The sequence below is a fragment of the Dermochelys coriacea genome, chromosome 18 (assembly GCF_009764565.3).
Source record: "Dermochelys coriacea isolate rDerCor1 chromosome 18, rDerCor1.pri.v4, whole genome shotgun sequence".
Taxonomy (NCBI): domain Eukaryota; kingdom Metazoa; phylum Chordata; order Testudines; family Dermochelyidae; genus Dermochelys; species Dermochelys coriacea.
Window position 1 is genome coordinate 22,804,706 of NC_050085.1, and position 25,633 is coordinate 22,830,338.

At 41.4% G+C, this 25,633-nt stretch overlaps 1 protein-coding gene across 15 annotated transcripts in view; it reads left to right on the forward strand.

Annotated features, from left to right (window-relative positions):
- The window catches only part of CAMTA1 (calmodulin binding transcription activator 1), a 927,426-nt gene that overhangs the window by 425,407 nt on the left and 476,386 nt on the right, over positions 1 to 25,633 (forward strand). The window lies entirely within an intron of this gene.

A 25,633-nucleotide genomic window follows, 5' to 3' on the forward strand; every position in this document is an offset into this window, starting at 1 on the left:
CCAGGGCAGGCAGGAAGCCTGTCTTTGCGCCACTGTCACCCCGGAGCTACTCCAGGTAAGTGGTGCCAGGCTGTAGCCCCCACCCTGAACCCCTCCTGCACCCCAACTCCCTGCCCTGAGCCCCTTCCCACACTCTGCACCCCTCCTGAACCATAACTCCCTGCCTTGAGCCCCCTCCTGCATCCCAACCCCCAGCACAGCCCTACATTCATGCCCCTGCATGTAATTTCCCCAACCAGATGTGGCCCTTAGGCGCAAAAGTTTGCTCACCCCTGGCCTAACTCCATCCTCTTTGGAACTCCACTTCAGGTGGTTGAAGGCTGCCATCAAATCCCCCCTCACTCTTCTGCAGACTAAATAAACCCAGTTTGTTCCCTTACCATGTCTTCATAAGTCATGTGCCCCAACCCCCTAATAATTTTCATTGCCCTCTTCTGGACTCTCTTCAGTTCATCCACATCCTTTCTGTAGTGGGGGCCCAAAACTGTTCAGTAAGCCATTCTCCAGATGTGGCCTCACCTGTGCTGAATGGAGGGGAATAATCACTTCCCTTGATCTGCTGGCAATGCTCCTATTAATACAGCCCAATATGCCGTTAGCCTTCTTGGCAACAAGGGCACACTGTTGACTCAGATCCAGCTTCTCATCCACTGTAATCCCCAAGTCCTTTTCTGCAGAACTGCTGTTTAGCCAGTCGGTCCCCAGCCTGTAGCTGTGCATGGGATTCTTCCGTCATAAGTCCAGGACTCTGCACTTATCCTTGTTGAACCTCATCAGATTTCTTTTGGCCCAATCCTCCAATTTGTCTTGGTCACTTTGGACTCTCCTTACCCTCCAGCATATCTACCTCTCCCCCCAGTTTAGTGTTATCCAGGAACTTGCTGAGGGCGCAGTCTATCCCATCAGCCAGATCATTAATGAAGATGTTGAACAAAACAGATCCCTGGGCACTCCGCTGGATACCGGCTGCAAATGAGACATTGAGTCGTTGATCACTACCTGTTGAGCCCAATGATCTAGCCAGCTTTCTATCCACTTTATAATCCATTCATCCAATCCATACTTTTTTAACTTGCTGGCAAGAATTCTGTGGGAGACTGTATCAAAAGCTTTGCTAAAGTCAAGATATATCATGTCCACCACTTTTCCCATATCCACAGAGCCAGATATCTTAACATAGAAAGCAATCAGGTTGTTCAGGCATGACTTGCCCTTGGTGAATCCATTTTGACTTTCTGATCACCTTCCTCTCCTCCAAGTGCTTCAAAATGGATTCCTTGAGGACCTGCTCCATGATTTTTCCAGGGACTGAGGTGAGGCTGACTTATTCTCCTTCTTCCCTTTTTTTTAAAGATGGGCACTATATTTGCCTTTTTCCAATCGTCCGGGACCTCCCAATGGCTCTGCAATCACATCAGCCAACTCCCTCAGCACCCTCGGATGCATTAGACCTATGGACTTGTGGATGTCCAGCTTTTCTAAATAGTCCTTAACCTGTTCTTTAACCACGGAGGGCTGCTCACCTCCTCCCGATACTGTACTGCCTAGTGCAGCAGTCTGGGAGCTGACCTTGTCTGTGAAAACCAAGGCAAAAAAAGCATTGAGTACTTCAGCGTTTTCCACATCATCTGTCACTAGGTTACCACCCCCATTCATTAAGGGTCCCACACTTTCCCTGACCACCACCTTGTTGCTAACATACCTGTAGAAACCCTCCTTGTTACCCTGCCATAATGCCATTCTTTCTGCACATTGGGATGGTTTGTTCCTGCACCCTCAATAAGGCTTCTTTAAAATACAGCCAGCACTCCTGGACTCCTTGCCCCCTGATTTTAGCCTCCCAGGGGATCCTGCCCATCAGTTCCCTGAGGGAGTCAAAGTCTGCTTTTCTGAAGTCCAGGATCCATATTGTGCTGCTCTCCTTTCTTCCTTTTGCCAGGATCCTGAACTCGACCATCTCATGGTCACTGCATCCCAGGTTGCCACCCACTTCTACTTCTCCTACCAATTCTTCCATAAGAACATAAGAGAGGCCATACTGGGTTAGACCAAAGATCCATCAAGCCCAGTATCCTGTCTACTGACAGTGGCCAATGCCAGGTGCCCCAGAGGGAGTGAACCTAACAGGTAATGATCAAGTGATCTCTCTGCTGCCATCCATCTCCACTCTTTGACAAACAGAGGCTAGGGACACCATTCCTTGCCCATCCTGGCTAATAGCCATTAATGGACTTAACCTCCATGAATTTATCCAGTTCTCTTTTAAACCCTGTTATAGTCCAAGCCTTCACAACGTCCTCAGGCAAGGAGTTCCACAGGTTGACTGTGTGCTGAGTGAAGAAGAACTTCCTTTTATTTGTTTTAAACCTGCTACCCATTAATTTCATTTGGTGGCCCCTAGTTCTTATATTATGGGAACAAGTAAATAACTTTTCCGTATTCATTTTCTCCACACCACTCACGATTTTATATACCTCTATTATATCCCCCCTTAGTCTCCTCTTTTCCAAGCTGAAAAGTCCTAGCCTCTTTAATCACTCCTCATATGGGACCCGTTCCAACCCCTAGTAATTTTAGTTGCTCTTTTCTGAACCTTTTCTAATGCCTGTATATCTTTTTTGAGATGAGGAGACCACATCTGTACGCAGTATTCAAGATGTGGGCGTACCATGGATTTATATAAGGACAATAAGATATTTTCCGTCTTATTCTCTGTCCCTTTTTAAATGATTCCTAACATCCTGTTTGCTTTTTTGACTGCCGCTGCACACTGCGTGGACATCTTCAGAGAACTATCCACGATGACTCCAAGATCTTTCTCCTGATTGGTTGTAGCTAAATTAGCCCCCATCATATTCTATGTATAGTTGGTTGTGTCGTCCCGTCCCCCCCAGTTTGTGAACAGCAGGTCAAGAGGAGCATGGCCCCTAGTTGGTTTCTTCAGCACTTGGACCAGGAATTTGTCCCCAACACTCCGCAAAAACTTCCTGGATTGTCTGTGTACTGCTGTATTGCTCTCCCAGCAGATGTCAGGGTGATTGAAGTCCCCCATGAGAACCAGGGTCTGTGATCTGGAAACTTCTGTTAATTGTCCAAAGAAAGCCTCGTCTACCTCATCCTCCTGGTCTGGTGGTCTATAGCAGATGCTCACCATGACATTGCTCCAGCCATGTGAGTTACCCCACCAAGTCTCTGTTGTTCCAATCATATCATAGTTCCTTGACTGTGCCAGGACCTCCAATTCTTCCTGCTTGTTTCCCAGGCTTCTTGCGTTCTTGTACAGATACCTAAGATAACTAGCCGATTGTCCTACTTTCTCAGTAGGAATCAGAAGGTGTCCCTGTTACACCCTGCTGCTTGTGTTTCCTCCTGGTATCCCACTTCCCCACTTACCTCCGGGCTTAGGTCACCATCCCCCCGGCAAACCTAGTTTAAAGTCCTCCTCATTAGGTTAGCAAGCCTGCCTGTGAAGGTGCTCTTCCCTCTCTTTATTAGGTGAATCCCATCTCTTCCTGGAACCACATCCCAGGGTCGAAGAATCCAAAGCCCTCTCTCCAACACCACCTGCGTAACCACACATTTACTTCCACAATTTGATGGTCCCATACCTGCGCCTTTTCCTTCAACTGGGAGGATGAACAAGAACATGACTTGCTCCTCAAACTCCTTTATCCTTCTTCCCAGAGCCATGTAGTCTGCAGTGACCCACTCAAGGTCATTCTTGGCAGTACCCAAGTTAGATGGCATTTTAAAGTTTCCAGTTCATATTGGTTAGGCAGTCTGCTTTCCTGGATTTGCAATTTACTTAACCTTGCAAGCACTTAGTTCTGGACTAAACTTGAAAATAAAGATTTTTAAATTTGATATATTCCAGGTTTAAGCAACAGAATTTCAACTCCATGAGCACGTTGCAGTTTGGCATGTAATCATTCAAAAGAAGGTAGGGTGTTATAGCACTTTTTGGACCCTTTTTACTCCACATTTAGAGCTGTGAATAAATCCTTGTGTTGCAGGATAAAATGTGATTGTAGTATATTATTTGAGCTTGACATTTATGGCAAGATAAACAGTGTGTTGTTACTGCCAAATCATCAGGCTTATATCAAAGAAAAATGGCAAGCTGAGAGAGCACACAAGTGAGAGGAGCTTTTATACAAAAGAGAACAAAGTGATATGCTCCAGCTTTTAATACTACCAGCTATAAAATAGAAAAGCGAAGAGCAGAAAATTGAAACCATCATGCAAGTGTCAGGTCCACGGGCATCCAAGACAAAAGTCTCCATTGATAAATATGTGGTGCTGGCTTAAGATAATATGGACCAGCACAGGATTTTTGAAAAGAAAAGAGTATTTAGTGTTGTAACCTTATTCAGTATTGATTCCCACCCATCAAGAACTCTGCTGTTACCCTTCAATCCTCTGTTCAGTATCTCTATCTAATTAGATGACAGTAAAAAAGAAGTGCTGTTCACATTGGACCTGAGCCCTTGCAAAATGGCAGTAGGGGTCTTTCCTGATGGTTCCTTTGGCTAATTCTGATTTAGGTCCCTCCTCAAATATCAGGCTTCGGTACACTATTGAGATGACCCTTCTATTTCAAAGGTCATCTTTTTCAGTATCAGGGATATCATCGTTCTATCATTTCAGCAATAGAGTTCAGCTGACTTCTGCCTCGCAAGAAAGATTTGAGGGTCCTTATTTCCTAGTTAGACTCCTGTAATTCATGAGCTGCCAGGGTAATTAGGGTTGTGGTTCCTTCAGCATTCACTTGCCTATAAGTAAGGTCCAAGTAGAGGGTTTCTAAACGTTGCCTGTTCTGCAATTGGACGAGTGATTGCAGGTTGGGTAGGCATACCTGTGCGAGCTTTACTCTAGTTAGCATGACTAAAAATAACAGTGAACCCTGTCATAGGGTAGCAACATGAGTACATATCCAGGGTCCTGGGTGGGCTTGGGTATAGCCTGCATTGAAGCCCATGCTGCCATATCTTCACTAATATTTTTAGCATTGCTAACTAGATTAAAGCTAGCACAGGTATGGCTATCAGAGCTGTAATCACACCTATTGCTGCAATGAAGACACATCCTTAGCCTGTTGCACGTATTCCTACGGTTTTCCCAGTGAAAGACCCTCTGAGCTTTAGGAATCTGTACCTCCAAAATAAAATTTACAAAATTGACTTTATAGATCCTTTTTTCTGGCCACTTCTTTGTGACGACTAAATTGTTGCATGTTCTTTTCTGTCAGTATTAGTTAAAGTCCTTGGTAATTATTGATCTAATAGCTCTCTAAATGGGGGCATTTTTGAAGCTGAGATTGCAAATGTCAGATTGCTTGCTCTTTTAAAATCTACACTGACATAATGTTTATTTGATGTTGTCTTTCACAACTGACACTGAGAGTGTCTTAGATGCTCTGGTGATAAGCACTACTGAACACACATGTTGGTATTATGGATGACTTGTGTGGTATTGAATAATTTTTAGTAGTTTTTGTTATTTAAATAAAAACAATGATCACTGGACTCCTTGACACAGGGGTCTGAAGATTCCAAGAAGCTATTAGTCATCTGACCCCATAGTTAAATGTAGACTCCATACAACTCAAGCACCAAGTTTACACCTTTCTTATCTTTTTCAACTTCTTGTGTAAGAGTTCAAATGGGGCTGATGCGTCTAAATGTTGTATACATTGTTTGTGCAAGCACATGCATCAGCTGCCATGTTATAACAGGATAACAAATGTCACTTAAATCTGAAAATGCTGGAGTTAGTATTTGCTTCTACATGCTTTTAGAGTATTATAGCATGTTCTGTAGGATCTATCTGTCTTGAAAACTAACCCAGCTATTCCTCTCAGTTTATATCTCATTTGGACTGTACTGTTCTCAGTGACAACACCTTATATGCTTTTATTGAAGATCTAGTTGCTTCTCCTGTATAGAACAATCCTCAGCACCTTCTGCTAGTGAGTGATTTGCCTCTAGGCTGCTGTCTGGGACCATTCATTGTAAGAACATTTCTCCTGTGCTTCAAATACTACATTGCCTTCCCAGAAGTGGAAGATTGAGTTTAAAGTCCTTTTATTGACTTGTCAGTAGAGCTGAGCAAAAAAAATTGGTGGCTGTTCTGAAAAAAACCAAATTGTTTCGGGTCGACTTGAAATGGAAGTGGTTTGTTTTTATCTTGCTGAAACTAAAAACTGAAAAAATGTAGTTTCCGGTCAAACAAAATAATTTGTTTGAGCCCAAATGAAATGTTTCATTGAATTTTGGGGTGCTCTTTAAAAAAAATCTAGCTAAATTTAAAAATGAAATGTCATTTTGGAGCAAAAAAGACTGCCAAATTCATCCTGAATTCACTCGTAGTTTTGATTTATCAGAAACTGCATTTTTTGCAAATAGAAATATCTGAAAAATTGTGCCCAGTTTTACTACAGTGCTTTGCAGTGCTTTGCAAGTCCAACACTTTATAGTGTATCTGCCTGACATTTTGATGACATAAGTTCCAGCTCACCTCTTGAAATCCATGGATAGGATTTATGTTCTTGTTTCTGGATCGTAGGCAGACAAATGTCAGAGATTATGTTCTTCCATGGGTTTTGCTATAGGCATGAGTTCTTCATTTCCAGAAGGTCTGTACCCACTCTGCAGTTAAGTAGGAGCAAACCTAAAATAGTTTCCTTAACATTTTTACACAGCTGGTGACATAATTTAATGTGTTTTTCTTTTTGTTGTTCACATGTGTATTTAGATTTCTTCTCTCTGTATTAGTGCAGACAAGTCTTAACAGCATTTTCGTGAATTGTGCTATGAAAAATATATTAACTAATTTAAAAGTTTAAAGTAATTGTTGCTGAATGTGATTTGATCTGTTATTCATGTGGATTTAGATTGCTTCTCTCTGTATTAATGCAGGGAACTCTTAATGACATTTTCTTGAATTATGCTATGAAAAATAAAGATTAATTAACTAATTTAAAAGTTTAAAGTAATTGGGATGTCTTGGCTTCTCATTCAACAACAAACATTTCAGGGGCATTGTTGATCTCCATTCTGTCTCACGAACATGCATTTTGGTTTATTGATAATGTTTTAGTAAAGTGATACGGTAAAGAAAACTCAATTTCTAATGTATTCACTGTAGAGTTTTATGGGGAGTGGAATCCTTTGTTGGTTTCTGTACATGTAGTTAAAATCCCTGACTTGACAAATGAGATGTGACCTTGAAGTAAATTTGCCTATTATCTAGAAGTCATGCTAGCAGATATTAAAAATTGACTTCGTTTATTTTACGAGGAGTCAGGGCATGTCAAGCTGCTCATAATTAGTGATAAACTTATTTCTGCTTGACTACTTTTTACATTGTTTATCGTTTTTATTGATGTACTCATGCATATGTAGCTATCTTTCTAAAAAGGAAACGATCAGGTCATTTATAGTGCAGTCTATGTTCTTCCAACTTGTTGCAGGAATGTCCATTAATGTATCAGTAATATCATCCAGGTTTTATTTTGGTTTGACAGTCTTTACTCACAGCAGCTAGACAGACTACTCATTTCTGAAGCTAGTGAAAGAGATCACACCCATTCGTTTTCTCCAAGTAAGGTCATGGGAGCACTGTTCCCTCTAAGCTGTGGGCGTGCGCGCGCGCACACCCAGATCTTAAACCCCGTGCACACGGCGAAACACTGCGCGCACTCCGGCTTTGGCTTTTTTTTTTTGCTTCGGTGGCGGCACAGAAGAATTTTTTTGTGCATGCAGCCTGTTAAAAATTAGAGGGAGCATTGAATGGGAGACTCCTTAGTATAAACAGACAAAACACAGCACAATTGCATCTGAAGGACCTCAGCTATAACAAGCTGCTTGAGCTCTGACATGTACTTATTTCTTGTTACAACAAACAAGTAAAGAAAGGTCCTCAGAATAAAATAAAAAACTGTGAACAGATGACAAGGCAGTGGGAGACACTTTTGTGCTTATGCTATGGGAGTGCCCAAAACTTATGTATGCTTTGTGGGGAGGGAATGTTACATCTCAGCTTTGTTTTACTCATAGTTCCTAAAGCATATGTATTTTTGGGCCCTCCCAGAACATATGAACAAAAGTGTTCCTTACTGTCTTGCATCTCCATCATTGGAACATTCCAGGAAAGCATTCCAGGGATTTTAAATACTCTAACATCACACTGGATGCTCTGAGTGGCAATTGCAAATGTAAATTTCTTGCTCCATGAACTGAGCTAACAGCACCAACATAAAAATGGCCATACTAGGTCAGACCAATGTCCATGTAACCCAATATCATGTCTCTGGCAGCAACTGGTGCCAGATGCTTCAGAGGGAATTAACAGAACAGGGCAATTTTGAGTGATCCATCCCCTATCATCTAGTGCCAGCTTCTGGCAGGTGGAGGTTTAGGGTCACCCAGAACATAGGGTTTGCACCCTTGACCATCTTGGCTTAATGGCCACTGATGGACCTATCCTCCAAGAACTTATCTAATTCTCTTTTGAACCCAGTTATACTTTTGGCCTTCACAACAACCCCGGCAACGAATTTGTTGCGAAGAAATACTTCCTTTTGTTGGTTGCTATCATTTTGGAAAATACAAAACAAGTAAAGGTGGCAGTTTCGAGATCTGCAAACCTCAGTCCATATGGCTTAGTATGGCAGCTCTTCATGATTCAATGCCCAGACAAAAGATGTACTATTTGCTCTTGGCCCCAGAAGAGGATATTTTGTGTAGTAGTTACTCTCTATGTATTAACTCATTATGATGTGGTCTGCTGAATAATTGGAAATTATCCTGGTCAAAGTTTCTCTAAAAAGCTGCTTGTAAGCCAGTATTTTATTTCGCTGTTGAACCTCTTCTTTCTTTGTTTCCTGCAGCCATGCCGCTTTCAGATGTGATTTCACAAGATCCCATCACAAGCAAACAGGGTTGGGCCTGGTCAGTACTGATACGGGAATTTACCAAGGAAAGCCTAGATACTGAAAGAAGTTGTCTTGGTTCTTCAATAGGAGGCTGTTTTCCCTCAGGATGGGTGCTGAACTGGTGCTGCAAGGATGATGGTGGGGCTTGTGTGCTTATGCAGGCCCTGTATTTTGAATGACATTTAAAACAGGTGTTAACCACTCATAGTCAGTAGGGGTGTTAATCCAAGTGTCCTGGTCAGATTCCACTTGGGGTAATTACATTATAATTTCTTAAATTCCTCCAGTAACTTCAGTTTGAAACCAAACTCTTCTTCACTTTTTGTCCTAAACTCTTAGCACTTTTTGTCCTAAACTCTGTTGCTGTGTGCTACTTAACAGCTTCTCTTTTCCACCTTGAAGATGACTGCATTTCAGATGTGGATTATGTGATTCTTCCCCAGAGTGCTAACATAATCTGAAGTATTTTGTGTCTGTAGCAAATGGAATTATTTCCAGCAACAATCTAAAATGCTTTCTTAGTGTACAGAAATACTGTACAGTGGTCACCACTAAAAACATTACAGTTTTACCTTTGGAGATTGTAACGATGCTGGTTCTGGTGGGACCCAAATGAGAGTGCCAATTCAGGATAAATTGCTTAAAGCAGGGAAGTTACCGCCCATGGCTGGGGTTTTTCCACCTCTAAGGCAAACCAAACCAGCCAAACAGAGAAGGCTTTGGTTTTACCCCACTGGCTAACCACAAGTCACACACGCAATTCCCTTCAACACTCCAGTTTCCCAGTATCACCACCAGTGCCACTCATTATGGGGACAAATGGTTATGAAAACCAATACCCCAGTAAAAGAAAAAAGGTTCTCTCGATCCCAGAGGACCAAGCCCCAGACCCAGGTCAATATACAAATTAGATATTACTCACAAAACACGCTGTTGCCTATCCTTTAGAATCTAAAATCTAAAGGTTTATTCCTAAAAGGAAAAAGATGTAGATGAGAGCTAGAATTGGTTAAATGGAATCAATTACGTACAGTAATGGCAAAGTTCTTGGTTCAGGTTTGTAGCAGTGATGGAATAAACTGCAGGTTCAAGTCAAGTCTCTGGAGAACATCCACAGCTGGGATGGGTCATCAGTCCTTTGTGTACAGCTTCTGTTTGTAGCAAAGTCCCTCCAGAGGTTAGAAGCAGGACTGAAGACAAGATGGAGGAGCTGCAGCAGCTTTTTATAGTCTCTTGCCATGTGGTCTCTGCTTTTTTGTCCCAAAGAAAAGCTGTCCATCACATGGCCTGGAAAACCCTCAGAGTTCTGTCCATAGGCAGGTCCCTACATGCCTTGCTGAGTCACAAGGTGTATCTGCCTTCTCTCAGTGGGTCAGTTGTATAGCTGATGGTCCTTTATGGGCCATCAAGCAGGCTAGGCAGAGCTGACACCAACTTGTCTGGGGTGTCACCCAGAAGCCTAGCACAAGTTTGAAATACAGACAGTACAGAGCCAATACTTATATCTTTAAATACAAAAATGTTACATGCATACAGATAGCATAATCATAACCAGCAAATCATAACCTTGTCTTAGACCCCTTATTTGACACCCTTTATACAAGATTTGTTGCCACAACAGGACCTTGGTTGCAATAATGTTCTATATGGTCCCAGTTCAAGTCAATAATAAGATCACAGAGGTAGATAATGTTTCCAGGGTATTTGTGTATTTGCTATTCCAGTTAAATGCTATTATAATGGTAGTTTGTACAATGTTATTTACAGGCCCCAATTAGATATTATAATATTACCTACAGGCCCCCAGTATTCAAATGCCTAGCACAATTTTGATGCTCTGTAAATAATAATAATAAAAATACATTAGTATCATTAAAGACATTTTTAAAGATGGTTCTGATCCTGCACCACTGAAGTCAATGAGAGTTCTGCCATTGATGTCATGGGTGAAGGATTAGGACTTATAATGGCACCACTCTACCAAGAGATACAGATTTGACATGTTTCAGAGTAGCAGCCATGTTAGTCTGTATTCGCAAAAAGAAAAGGAGTACTTGTGGCATCTTAGAGACTAACAAATTTATTTGAGCATAAGCTTTTGAGAGCTACAGCTCGCTTCATCGGATGCATTCAGTGGAAAATACAGTGGGGAGATTTATATAGACAGAGAACATGAAACAATGGGTGTTACCATACACACTGTAACCAGAGTGATCAGGTAAGGTGAGCTATTACCAGCAGGAGAGAAAAAAACCTTTTGTAGTGATAATCAAGGTGGGTCATTTCCAGCAGTTGACAAGAAGGTGTGAGGAACAGTAGGGGGGAAAATAAACATGGGGAAATAGTTTTACTTTGTGTAATGACCCATCCACTCCCAGTCTTTATTCAAGCCTAAGTTAATGGTGTCCAGTTTGCAAATTAATTCCAGTTCAGCAGTCTCTTATTGGAGTTTGTTTTTGAAGTTTTTTTGTTGTAATATTGCAACTTTTAGGTCTGTAATCAAGTGACCAAAGAGATTGAAGTGTTCTCCAACTGGTTTTTGAATGTTATAATTCTTGACGTCTGATTCGTGTCCATTTATTCTTTTACGTAGAGACTGTCCAGTTTGGCCAATGTACATGGCAGAGGGGCATTGCTGGCACATGATGGCATAGATCACATTGATAGATGTGCAGGTGGACAAGCCTCTGATATTGTGGCTGATGTGATTAGGCCTTATGATGGTGTTCCCTGAATAGATATGTGGACAGAGTTGGCAACGGGCTTTGTTGCAAGGATAGGTTCCTGGGTTAGTGGTTCTGTTGTGTGGTGTGTGATTGCTGGTGAGTATTTGCTTCAGGTTGGGGGGCTGTCTGTAAGCAAGGACTGGCCTGTCTCCCAAGATCTGTGAGAGTGATGGGTCGTCCTTCAGGATAGGTTGTAGATCCTTGATGATGCGTTGGAGAGGTTTTAATTGGGGGCTAAAGGTGATGGATAGTGACGTTCTGTTATTTTCTTTGTTGGGCCTGTCCTGTAGTAGGTGACTTCTGGGTACTCTTCTGGCTCTGTCAATCTGTTTCTTCACTTCAGCAGGTGGGTATTGTAGTTGTAAGAATGCTTGATAGAGATCTTGTAGGTGTTTGTCTCTGAGGGGTTGGAGCAAATGTGGTTTTATCATAGAGCTTGGCTGTAGAGAATGGATCGTGTGGCGTGGTCTGGATGAAAGCTGGAGGCATGTAGGCAGGAATAGCCGTCAGTAGGTTTCCGGTATAGGGTGGTGTTTATGTGACCATCACTCAATAGCACCATAGTGTCCAGGAGGTGGATCTCTTGACATGTTTCACCCAGATCATAGAATCATAGAATCATAGAATATCAGGGTTGGAAGGGACCCCAGAAGGTCATCTAGTCCAACCCCCTGCTCAAAGCAGGACCAAGTCCCAGTTAAATCATCCTAGCCAGGGCTTTGTCAAGCCTGACCTTAAAAACCTCTAAGGAAGGAGATTCTACCACCTCCCTAGGTAACGCATTCCAGTGTTTCACCACCCTCTTAGTGAAAAAGTTTTTCCTAATATCCAATCTAAACCTCCCCCATTGCAACTTGAGACCATTACTCCTCGTTCTGTCATCTGCTACCATTGAGAACAGTCTAGAGCCATCCTCTTTGAAACCCCCTTTCAGGTAGTTGAAAGCAGCTATCAAATCCCCCCTCATTCTTCTCTTCTGCAGACTAAACAATCCCAGCTCCCTCAGCCTCTCCTCATAAGTCATGTGCTCTAGACCCCTAATCATTTTTGTTGCCCTTCGCTGTACTCTTTCCAATTTATCCACATCCTTCTTGTAGTGTGGGGCCCAAAACTGGACACAGTACTCCAGATGAGGCCTCACCAGTGTCGAATAGAGGGGAACGATCACGTCCCTCGATCTGCTCGCTATGCCCCTACTTATACATCCCAAAATGCCATTGGCCTTCTTGGCAACAAGGGCACACTGCTGACTCATATCCAGCTTCTCGTCCACTGTCACCCCTAGGTCCTTTTCCGCAGATGCTAATTTCAGTATTCAACTCTAAAACAAAACTAGAGTTTTTCCAAGAAAGTTTCTTAAATGGTGTTACTACAAATATTTTTGTTTTCTCAGGCAATTCAGCATGAGAGTTCATTGATTTAAAAATAAAGGCACATGTAACATAAACTACAGACTGTACACAAAGTGCAGTTTTTAGTGATGAAATTAGACTGTGATGTCCAGCCTGTTTAGCTGTTGGATCACTGAACTTTATCTGCAAATTACCCTCCTGAAATTGAAAGTGGAGTCTGTTTTTCTGCAAACTGATCTATCTGGATTATCGTCTTCAGAAGTTAATTTTGGACCCAACTGTATGTCGGTTTTGCTTCAATTTATGCAAAAAGTGACCTTTGTCTATGTTTCCCCCCATTTCTGTCCTCCCTTTGAAATCTTTTCCTCTTCCCCTTCCCCCCCACAAAAAATGCTGACAGGAGCTTTCTTCCATTTTGGAGATAGTCAACAAATTCTATGGAGAGGTGACCTCCATTATGAGAGAGAAATCGGCATTTGGACAGAGCCCAAACTCGGGCACTGTAGTCCTCCTTTGACTGGCAAGGTGACATTGTATGTCATATCAGCATTCATGACCAGCTCCCTGCTCCTCAGAGAGTAATTATTTCTTTCAGAGCGAAAGGTCCAATTTGCTGTGAAGAACAGAGCCCCAGGTAAAACGAAAAGAGCCTGGCTGTAAGCTCCCTTGACATAAAAGAGGCACAAACCCGAACTTTACATCATAATAGCTATTCAATTTGATTTATTATGTTTGTTTTTACTTTCCTTCTGTCAGATCGTATTAAAGTGTTTACACTTCAGTTTGCTCTGTGCACAGTTCGGTAGGCAAAGATTGCTAAATTACAAATGACACCCGTGCTGGGATCCTAACCCTTTGGCTCTGCTCAGGATACTTTTTATGCCAAATCTGCACCTTTTGGTACAGATTGCAGGATTTATTGCTTTGAACTCCTGCTAAATTAAACACACTAAAGATTCTTCAACTTTCTCTCAGCATTAGCATTAGAATTAGAGTAAACCTATGGGGAGGGAACAAATGCAAATGTTACGAATGTGCTGGAGGAACAAAGGAATCCTGTAACATAAAGTTTTCCAATCTAATTCAGGTAAAGGTAAAGCAGTTGAATCTACACAGCCAAGCCGGCTGTTGACACTAATTTAAATCACATACATTCAGTTCTGTGAGTTAGCTAAAGTAATGCACTTTCTATTCCTCCCCCCCCCCCAATGAGGAAACAGGTTCATGAACTCTGCTGAGATGCCCACAAATCCCTGAGCATCTTATTCGGTGCTTATTGTCATAACGGTAGATTAAACCCCGGAGCGTTTTCCTTAGTTCATAATATATGGTTGCTTGGTGTGGGATTCTCAGTCTGTGATACACAAGCACATGGCACATCGTCCTTTGTGGGTTGTTAGCTGTAGGTGTAGTATTAGTATTGTTTGTTCCACAGTGGTTTTGAAAGATCCCAAGGGGCTGGGGTGCCATTGTGTTAGGGTCAGTTCAAATACATATGAAGACATGGTCCCTGCCCTGAAGAGCATACTGTCTAAGGCCCTGATCTCCCATCTGATTGTGCAGGCAGGCAGACTCTCACCCACATGGAGTCTCTGTGAGTCAGTGGGGATTCACACAGGGTAGGAGACCACCCATGAAAAGCATTTTACAGGCTGGATACCTAAATTATCTAAGCATTTGACCCGTGAGAGTCAGGCACTTGTGTACTCTGGGGTGATGTGTTATGTGGTCCTCGTCCTGGGAAATCATGCACAATAGCCTGTACAGATTCTTAAGTCACACAGTGACGTGTGCCTCAGTGTCTGAGATGAAACGCACTTAATGTTGTTGAAGAATATGATTTTATTAATCACATTTCTTCTGGGTTGTTGAGCTTCCCCTAAGATGCCAAACCTAGCCACTAAGATTATCTCCTGCACTGGAGCACATTTTCCTGTGCATGTCAATATGGTGATTTTGAAAACAAAAGCCAGTCCGAACTGGCATTGATTGAAGATTCTAGAACATTCCCATTCTGTCAGAGATGGGCACCCCCTTTTCTCAAGGAACTAAATAAACTTCTGCTTACAAGACTGCATGCTGCAACAATTAGGTCTTCCACTATCCTTTTCTCAACTTTATTTGAGCCAATGTATTTGGAGAGAGAAAACTTGGAAGGCAATTGACTTAAACATGGAACAAATGCAGCTTGGTTATTATGGTGTATGCTAAATTTTAATGGCATTTAGAAAGTGTTTTGTGGGGTAGATAATAGAAGTAAACCTATCAAACCTCAACTATGCTCTGTTTTATAGTGCAGAACATTTCTATGCTACAATCCAAAGGCTTTAAAATGTAATAAGGTACATTTGAACCCACGGGTTTTAAAATGTATGTAAAAATGTGCATATAAAAAATAGAATAAAAGAATCCATTACAGCATAAGTAGAATTCAAGGGAAGAGATGCATTACTGGAAAAGCTTTTAACATTTCATGTGTCACAGATGATTATTTATTGACATGTATTATTGTTCAAAGATTAAAATATTGCAAAATTAGGGGGGGAAATGCAGTCATGGAGAGGGTTTTATTTCTGTGCTGTTTTACACTGATTTTTTACTCCTAAATTACAATTGTCACAAAATTTACCAAATTGCATTATTAACTAACTTCAGTGGAAAATTCCATAAGAGTATCTCTTGCCTCTTTTAGTGTAAAAATGTGAACTTGAAAAGTGATACATTTCATGAGCTTGAAATATTAGTTTACATTTCTGACCTGAGCAAACACAGTAGCTGCTGCAGTCTAGTTTTCACTTAAAATTTTATTTTCATTGTATTTCTTTTTAAAACATACTGGGCTTTTTTTTGTATAGGTTTATAGTCCTTTCCTCTTTATGCCCTAATAAAGATATTCTCATGCATTCTCTGCAAACCATTGCAGAGACTAAGCCAGTAAAACTCTTTTATTGACATCAGTTATTCTGCCTTATCACTGATTTTGGTGAGTGCTTCACTTTTCAGTGATGTCACTTCAAGGAAAAGTTACAAAATTAAGAACCTGATTTTGATCTTGCTTCCATTGGGCATTTAGAGGCTTTATTTGCAGCATGGGAACATGGCTTAGTAATGGGATCCTGGGTTCAGAACCAGCCCATGTGATTAGTCACCCCGCTGTCCAATTTGCGGTGGATGCTGTTCAGATCACAAACCCCCCACCACAGCTGGTATCAACTGGCATCTCAGCACAATGTTGCCACTGCTACTACCAAATAATAAAAATACTCCTGTGGCTTTCCACCCTGAAAGACTGTGAAAAGATTAACTGACCTGCACCGGGGAAGAAGGTGTGACTAGCCCACTTTTACGGGTGGGTCAAGTGACTTGCCGAAGTGAATGGCTGGCAGAGTGTGGATTCCTACCATCATAACTAGCCCACCCTGCCATCTATGTGTAGTGACTACACAGGTTTGCGGATTAGTTAATTTTCAAAAATTAATGACTATTTTAAAGTCTGCTAGTTTACCACTGTCCCTTAGCTCTTGGCTCCATTAAGCTGCTGAAAGCATTAGAAAACCCCTTTTTAATATAATACTGTACTAAAAATGACTGGCCTCTCATGCAGGTGTTTTAATAAAGATGAAATGTATTTTTGAAGCTAATCTTGTGTAGGCTTTCTCCAAAGAATCTCTTTAGCATTCTGCAGAGGGCCTGTTTCTGTGTAAATTGTTTTACTTGATAGATGGTGGGTGATGGAGAGAGAGGAAAAAAATAAGAGGGGAGAGTGCAACTCTTGCTTCACAACAGTTACTCGCCTGATCTCTCTCTCTTATGTTGGAACATACACAGGCTCCCCTCAGACATACTGGACAACCAAAGAGCACACTTTCCGGGCTGGTAACCCCTGTCCTTACATACAGATGGAATCCATGGCCCATCAGCAGGAGCAGAAGGATGTCTTGATTTCGAATGTCAGTTGCTATGGTACATTCTGCATTGAGTGCTTTTTTTTAAAAAAACAAAATATCCATATGGGCTGCTTAGAGAATATTGTAAACAAAGTTTCAGACAAAAGTCATTAGTTGCAGGAATTTTAATGTACAAAAGATGAACAACAATATGTGACTAGCGTCAGCAAAACCAAAGACTGTTGAACTGAGTTACTTTGATAGTGAAATTCACAGGAGCATTATTATTTAATATAGAAGAAATAATCAAACAGGCAAACAATATACATGCCCATGGAATAGGCACAAACCCTCCAGCTTTAGGGCTTAAAGCCAGTCTTTAACTACTAGGGACTGTGATGAGACCTTCATGAGGGGCAGATTATTCCACCTCTACCTACTGCAAGGTTTCTTGAACTTTTCTGCAAAGCATCTGGTGCTGCCTACCTTGAGACATAGGCTACAAGACTTGATGGACCACAGGTCTGCTCCAGTGTAGAAATTATCTTCCACATATACTAAAAAATACTCCCACATGTGCACAGCCACGCTCATTTACAAACACATTCCTGTGGAGTTTTTTACCTTGATCCTTTTTTACACACCCACATGCACTCTCTCTCTCTCTCTCCATGCTCAATTACACATACACAAGAGATGTAATCACCCGGATTCAAAAGAATGTGGTGATTATCTGAAAGAGGAAAGATCACCAAGAGATCCTTCTTTTAGATCTTTGCTTTTATCCCTAATGGGGAAAACTTCTAAATTATTTGGAGAGCAGTATTAATCTTTTGCTTCTGAAAATGGTTTTGCATCTTTAGTAGAGCCTAGTTTTGAAACATAACTCATGGCGTTCTACAAATACCCCGCCAACAGTGCAGCGGCTCATTGCATTGTTCGCAGGGCATGGAATCTTCATTATTTGCACTGTTGATAAAAGGCAGCATTTTTAGCAGATCTGCACTACTCCATTTAGCTGAGAACAATGATTTATTCCCCCTTTACTAGTGGACATTCTCTGTTTCCTTGGGTAATAAAGAACTCCCACACTGATGGGGTGAATGGGAAAGAATGGCTGTTGAGGATGGAAAAAGAACAGTCCTAAAGGAAAAACTATAGAAAAAGCGTTTTACTACTGGCATTGTGACTTAAAAAAACCAAAACATACTACACAGGCTCCCAAACTAAACAATGGAGTCTAAAAATTGTTAGAAAGCAGTTGCACTCTCTAAGTCTGAGAGGCTTCAGTTCTCTGTGTGATGGGAAGAAGGTGTGTGTGTGTGTGAGAGAGAGAGAGATTGTTTGCATATGCCTCTGCCTGTATGTACGTTGTGTGTGCGCGAGAGATGGGGAGAGAATGTACTTCCAGGCAGAAACACCACCTACCTGCTGTGCGTTCTTGCACAGATACAATGTTTTATTTTACTTTCCTCACCGACAGAGTGTTTTGGAATCATGTACCTAATGCTGGTATATCTCTTGCTGAGGGAAAGTACTATATTAGTAGTATATTATTATACTGTTAATAATGCTGGGCATTCTTACTCGTCTTTTTATACTCTCCAGGGGTTCACTGTGAGTGTCCATCTCTCTCTCGGTATGCTCTGTACTGTATACCATGTGTTTCTATATTTGCTGAGAGGGGCAAAATAAATTGCATGGCTTTTTTTTTTTTTTTAAAGGAATGGGGCTGGAATTCATGATGGATCTAAAGGAGTGAACACTGGGCCACTGGGATAAACTGCTAGGGAAGAGAGTTGAGTTGCTGTCCTTAGAGGTGTCTGTATAGGGCTAGATTCCAGACTGGTTCTTCGTATGCCTTTTTTGGCTAGATTACAGAGCCTTTTGGTACCCAGATTTTCTCCTCATTCAGCTATTTACATACTATAAACAAGTCACCACTCAACCTTTCTGATCAAACAAACATGCTGAGCTCTTTAAGTCTCTCACTGTAAGGTACTCTCCAGCCCTCAAATAATTTTCAGGCAATTTTCTGTACCCTCTTCAATTTTTCAACATCCTTTTCAAAATGTGGGCACCAGAACTGTATGTACTTTTCTAGTATTGCTGTCACCAGTGCCATATGCAGAGGTAAAATCACCTCTTTGCGCCACTCACTATTCTGCTGTTTATACATTTGAGGATCACATAAGCCATTTTTGCCACAGCTTTGCGCTGGGAGCTCATGTTCTGTTGTTTGTCCTCTGTGACCCCTGAATCTGTTTGAGTCACTGCTTTCCAAGATTCGGTCCCCCCATTCTCTAAGTGGGGCCTGCACTCCTTGTTTCTAGATGTATGACTTTGCATTTGGCTGTATTAAAACACATTTGGTTTGAATTGGTCTAGTTTACCAAGTGATTCAGAGCACTTTGTATGACTGCCCTGTCCACATCATTATTTGCAGTTCCACAAATCTTCGTGTCATTGCAGATTTTGTTAGTAGTAATTTCATATCTATGCCCAGATCATTAATGAAAATGTTGAAGAGCATTGGGTCTAGTACTGATGGCTGCAGAACCCCACACGAAACACCCCAATTCTATGATGATTCTGCCTATTTAATGATGATTCACCATCATTGACTACTTTTTTGGGATCTGTCAGCCATTTAATGTGTGCTTTATTGATATTGTATATTACAGTTTTTTAATCAGAACGTCAAGCAGTCCTAAATCAAACACCTTACAAAAGTCTAAGTATATTACAACTTTGCAATTACCTTTATCAACCAACTTGTAATCTCCTCAAAGAATGAAATCAGGTTTGTTTGCCAAGACCTATTTTCCATAAAACCATGCTGACTCATATTAATTATATTCCTATCCTTTAATTCTTTATTAATTGGATCCCATATCAGCTTTTTCATTATTTTGCCTGGGATTGGGGTCAGGCTAACTGGACTATAGTTACCACTGTCATCCTGCTTGCCTTTTTTGAGTAATGATGTTGTGGTGCAGATTACAGGGTAATTGCACACAATGGAACTCTTACGTGTAATTACAATGTTGTAACCTCCCTTTAGTTTAGAATGCAGAAATAATGACATATTTATTTGCTCTGTAATTACATAACAATGTACTCCCTATTAAATTAAGAGGTCAATAATTGCCACTTAAGTAATGATTCACAGGAGGTTTGAAAATGTGAGGGAATATCCACTGCTCATAAACTCAGAAAAGATTAATGACATATCAGCACTGTCTTGGGCAGAGACAGAGGGTTTATTGTTCCAAAGAAGGAAAAAGACCATCAGAATTCAGTCTGACTTAACCTTTATAAAAGGTGAACACATTAAAGAGAAGGTCCTGTAAGTGGAAAATACTCCTCAAAATTCTAGCTAATATGTAAAATGAAAGTGTTGAAATTGAGGTGCATTGGCAGCGATGTGTGTCACAGAGATGACTGGAAATTTGAGGCATAAATACAGAACAGCACAAGGATGCATGCAGTTGGGGGAATAGGAATGTTTTTTCTTGACTGGAATAGCAGGGAATCCAGTAGGTCAAAACTGAGGTGCATTGATTAGATTTTGGGATGGGGTGTATGTCAGGACTGGATTAGTGAGAGGTTCTGAACGGAGGATTGAGTTGCATCTGTGGAGCTATAAAGAGAGCCAGCACTGTTACTTCCTAGCTTTCAGGACAGGTACAGTCATGCAGAAATAAAATAAAAGGAATAAGCTAACAGAGAGAGTCACCTTGTCAGCATCCAGTAAGAGACTAATGTAAGCATAGGTTGAAAGCTGCAGGATAGCTTATGGTTAGGAAACTATATAGTTTAATATTTACAGGTCCTTTTTGAGCTCAGTTGCTCTAGTCTGTGGGTAGATTTAACATTATTTACAATGTTTTAATTATTTAGGGACAGATCCTAGGTGGGTGTAAACTGTCATAGCTCCATTGATTTTAATGAAACTATGACAATTTACACTCCCTGAGGATCTGCCCCCTAGATTGTCTCGGATGTGAAAATCAGTAGACAGTAACTTGTATGAGTAGTTTCAAGCTAGCAGTGAGAAGTGAGGCATAAAAATGTGTGTCTCATTGATTTGTCAGAATTTGTACTGCTTGTCCTATATACCACAATAACGTTTAATGGATACTTGAACCATCTCAACTGGCGAAAAACAAATCATGCTTCAGAGAGTCACTGTTGCTATGGAAACCATTGCTGTTAGACCCTCATGGCCAGGCTCTCTCTCTCTGAGTTGGAGAGGTGGGGCTGTGTAATAACATTGGGAGGGAGAAGAAAACAACAAACACAGCCTTCTCAAGTCTATAAAGGGTGTTTAAAAACTGGTGTCGTTTACTGCATGCCTTTAGATTTGGACTGAGCATCTGGCCAGGGTCTCTAAGTGCTAGTTAGATACCAAGATGAATTAGCAATACCCTTCCTTTCAAAATGCCTTGTGTTTTACATACAGCAAAACCTTTCTTTTGAGTGTGTGTTAAATGGAAGAATACTCAGAGGGTGATGGTAAATAGTAAGTGAGGAATTCCAGGCAGAAGGGCATAAATACGGATTTGCTCGGCCATCTAACATCCTGGCATTTCCTGCTATAATGGCTTTTTAATTGATTAGTCCAAATATAAAAGATTCATGTTGTCAGCTCCCTCCAAAGCTCTTCATTTCCATGTCAGCTCAGAAGCAAACAAAAAATGGCTGTCAAATTAATAGGTTTACAGTCACAGAGAATACAGGGGATGGCAGAGCTGGGCACACAGGGTTCTGGAGGAAGGGCAGAATTTCAGGACAACTGATCAAAAATGCAGAGTAAACATAAAACAGTTGAAATCTCCAACTGTACAGATCAATGAACTGAAGGTGTGTTGTTAAAAATATGGTATGTGGACAGCTGGTCTGGCTCACAAAAATACTTGTGTACTGTCCTCTACCATAGCCAACAATGTTAACACTGGGCTACAGGATCCTCAAACTGGTGAGCAATTTCAGTATGTTTAATGTCCGGGACATTATTTCCATGCAGGGAAACCCTCTTTTATGTGACCAGGAATCTGGCTGAACTTGGATGTGTATAAAATACAGAGCTAATGAATTGCAGCACTGACACGCTTGTTTCTGCAGCAGCTTTACGTGAGTGGGTTCACCTGAGTGTGAAAAGCTGTTCATCTGTTGGTAACAGAGTCAACTGTCTCTCAAACTGGGCACCTAGTTACTTTGCCAGTTGCCTGCACAAGAGACTCACCATGTGATCAAACCAGAAAAAACCCAAAAGTTCCAGTTGCTAAAGTGTTTTCCTTCCTGTCGCTCCTTCCCCAGCACAGGTGGCGTTTGTTGCCTGAGGTTGCTAATACATGGAGATTTTCATGGCTGCAGGCCCCATCCTGATACTTTCATAGCTATGAGTCCTGCCTTATAAATCTCATGGTGCTACTGACCTCCTGACTGATTTTTCTCTTGGGATGTCACAATAGATAGTTGGCTGGTTTTCTGTATCTACAAAGACTATAAAAATGTTCCAGTAAATGTCACTGGCAGATGATGCTTGAGAGCTTTGCAGGAGTCTGGCCCCTTCATCTCGATGAACAATGCAGCTGCTGCCAGAATTTATCAGCTGGAAGCAGAAAAGAGAGGATAAGGAAATGCTTGTTTCCCTGCAGATACTGATCTAAACCCTTTGGTAGAGAAAGATAACTTCATCATGTGTGAGCCTGCAGGTGGGGCCTCTGTATGAACAGATTACCTGGGGGAAGGAGGCAAAGATTGTGTACAGATTACGTGGGGAGATGGGGACTTTAAGAACAGATTATGTGGGAGTGTTGGGGACTCTTTGCCCACCCACCACACAGTGTGCTCAGGGCTCTCTGTCTGCAGTTTACCTGGTCAGCGAGTCAGTGAGATTTTTACTGAGTATCAGGAGGTATTTCTGGAGGCCAGTCAAGTAAACACACTGGGCACAATTCAGAGTTCATTTTCCTCTGAGACCTTTACTGAAATATTCTTCTGTTCCAGTCCCAGTCATGTAAAGGTGCCATAGGCTGCGCCTCTTTTAGTAGACTGCAAACTTAACTTGTTCCTTCAAATTCAGATAGGGTTAGAAGTCCTCAGTCTGGAAGAATCTTTTTCTGAAATACAGGAACTATTTTTTCCTCATCTCCAGATAACCTAGCCATGCCCCATCCAAACCAGAGAACTCTGGAGTCAAAATTCCAACCCCTTCTCCTTTATACAGTCTTTCTCCCACCATTTTTGGAAGCTAACAAAAGATTTAACAGGGAGGAATTACAGTAATTTTCCAAAAACAAATAATCTGACATATGCATTTTTCCATCAGTCTGTGCTCCATGCTGTCACTCTCACTCTTTTCATTTTCTGAGCTGTAGCTCACGAAAGCTTATGCTCTAATAAATTTGTTAGTCTCTAAGGTGCCACAAGTACTCCTTTTCTCTTTTCATTTACATTCCCATAGCACACCCATCCACATACACACCTATCCCATAGCACACCCATCCACATGCCTCCTGTTTAGTCTATAAGATGTTACTCAGATGGAACTTGAAGATCTGTCACATGGCTCTCCAGCCCTGCATCTCTCACTCTTCATTATGAAGAAATTAAGCATCTTCCATCAGAAGAGCACTCCTTCTCAAATGCCAATTCAGGAAGCGTTGTAATGTCAATAGAAGTCAAAGTGTTGGACATTTTTACGCACTGGAATTGTGCAGGTACAAAGCTTTCACTGTATCTATTTTGCCAGTTGGGGTTTACCCATCAGTATGTCACTAGATTGCTCACGCCAGGGAGACTAATTATTTGTTCATTCATGAAAAATGGTCCCAATCCACAAGGTGTGGTTCCAAACTTTCCCAGAGTTCACAGATGCTCTGGCCCAGCCTTAGAAGGGCTGCAATACAGTGCTGGAGCTAGAAGTTCTGTGGGTGATACTCTTGCCTTTTTATTATTCTAATTGTTCCTCTTGTTGTTTAAGCAGCTGAGTCAACGTTTCCTCAGCGTTTAAGAAAGTTAATAGGGGAGCTGAATAAATATTTTAAGGTCATGTAAGTGCTCATAGGAAGGTTGTTTATTTGCAGGCTTGTGTAATACAATTCCTGTGCTCTTCCATGCAGAACACTTCACATTTGTGAAACTTTAGCATTCAAACTTAACATCCATAGCATTCATAAAATTTGCTATAGCCTCCAACAGGATTAATCTTGGGATAAATAATCAGCAAACAAGTGAGGGGTATCAAATGTTCACGTATTAGCACACACTCAGGTGAAAAGCCTGTCAGAAATACACACAAGAAGAGAGATGCTTAACTGCAGGGTGGTTTCCCACCCACACCTCTGAGGAAGTAACATCCCCCTCTGAATCAGCCTTTCACAGGCCCGGGGCCTTGCAAAACAAAAATGTTGCATGAGTACTGTGGCTTCTCTGGAGCTTGGCTTGTTCTCCAGCATTCTCACTGCTGCTCGGTGTTGGCTGTTTCCCATCTAAAGAGGACTGCTGCACATTTCTCACTTGAGAAAAGGATATTTCTCCTTAGCTGCTAATTTCTCTTATAGAAAATCTGCTTTGGTGACCAAACTCCCACAGTTGGTTTAAAAGAAGATGGAGCTAGTAATAAAAATTAGTATCCCTCTAACTTGTAGTTTTTTCTTTAATATTAAGTCTCTCTATCTTTGTAATCTGGTGCTAAATGTTCTATTAATGTTGTTTACAAGCTTGGAAGGCCCCTTAGTGTGGGATTCATTTTTAGGCAGTGGTCAAAAAGTGACATGGCCCCTGACGGTTTGCTTGTTGTTGTAGCTGTGTTGGTCCCAGGATGCGAGTGAGACAGGTGGATGAGGCAAAAAGAAAAGGAGTACTTGTGGCACCTTAGAGACTAACAAATTTATTAGAGCATAAGCTTTCGTGAGCTACAGCTCACTTCATCGGATGCATTTGCATCCTCAGGTGGATGAGGTAATATCTTATTGGACCAACTTCTGTTGGGTGGAACGTACAAGCTTTCAAGGTTCACAAACCTGAAAGAAGGCTCCATGTAGCTCAAAAGCTTGTACCTTTCACCAACAGAAGATAGTCCACCTCACTGACCCTTGTCTTTCTCATGACCCCGATGGACATTTTGTCTACTGCCTCTGGGACCTGGAAGTGGACACAAACACCTTTCAGCGAGGGTTGTTGACTAGGTTTTCTCAGAGAAGATAAATTAGTGGTCAAGGAGAAATTTCCCTGTAATTCCCACATATGAGTCTGCTGGGAGCCATGTGCTGATGTTTCTCATCCTCCTCCCAGTCAGTGAAATGTAAATATTTGCAGACCCAGTTTCTAGAAGAATAAGGGGCAGATCTTGGGAGTAGAGGATGTAGGCTAGTCCGTATAGGTAGCTTTATGGTAGTGGATCTGCATTTTACAATTTTTAGTCTATTTATTTATGAATCACAAAATGTGAAAATAAATGTAAACAAAAATATATATAAACAGGTTTAATGTACCAGGTAGCAGATTTTATCTGCTCAGGTCCTAATTCATTAATCTTTTGCTTGTGCAGGCATATTGTTATCTTTGTGATTTCTCTGTTTGGCCATATGGGTTTGTTGGCTGCATAGTATTTATCAGCAAGGAAGCAGCAAACTTGCCATCTGGGTGGTGTTCATCCAGCTACTTGAAATAGTTTTAAAAATATGGGCCTAGGGAACCCCCATTTATCCCTCATTTTGACAT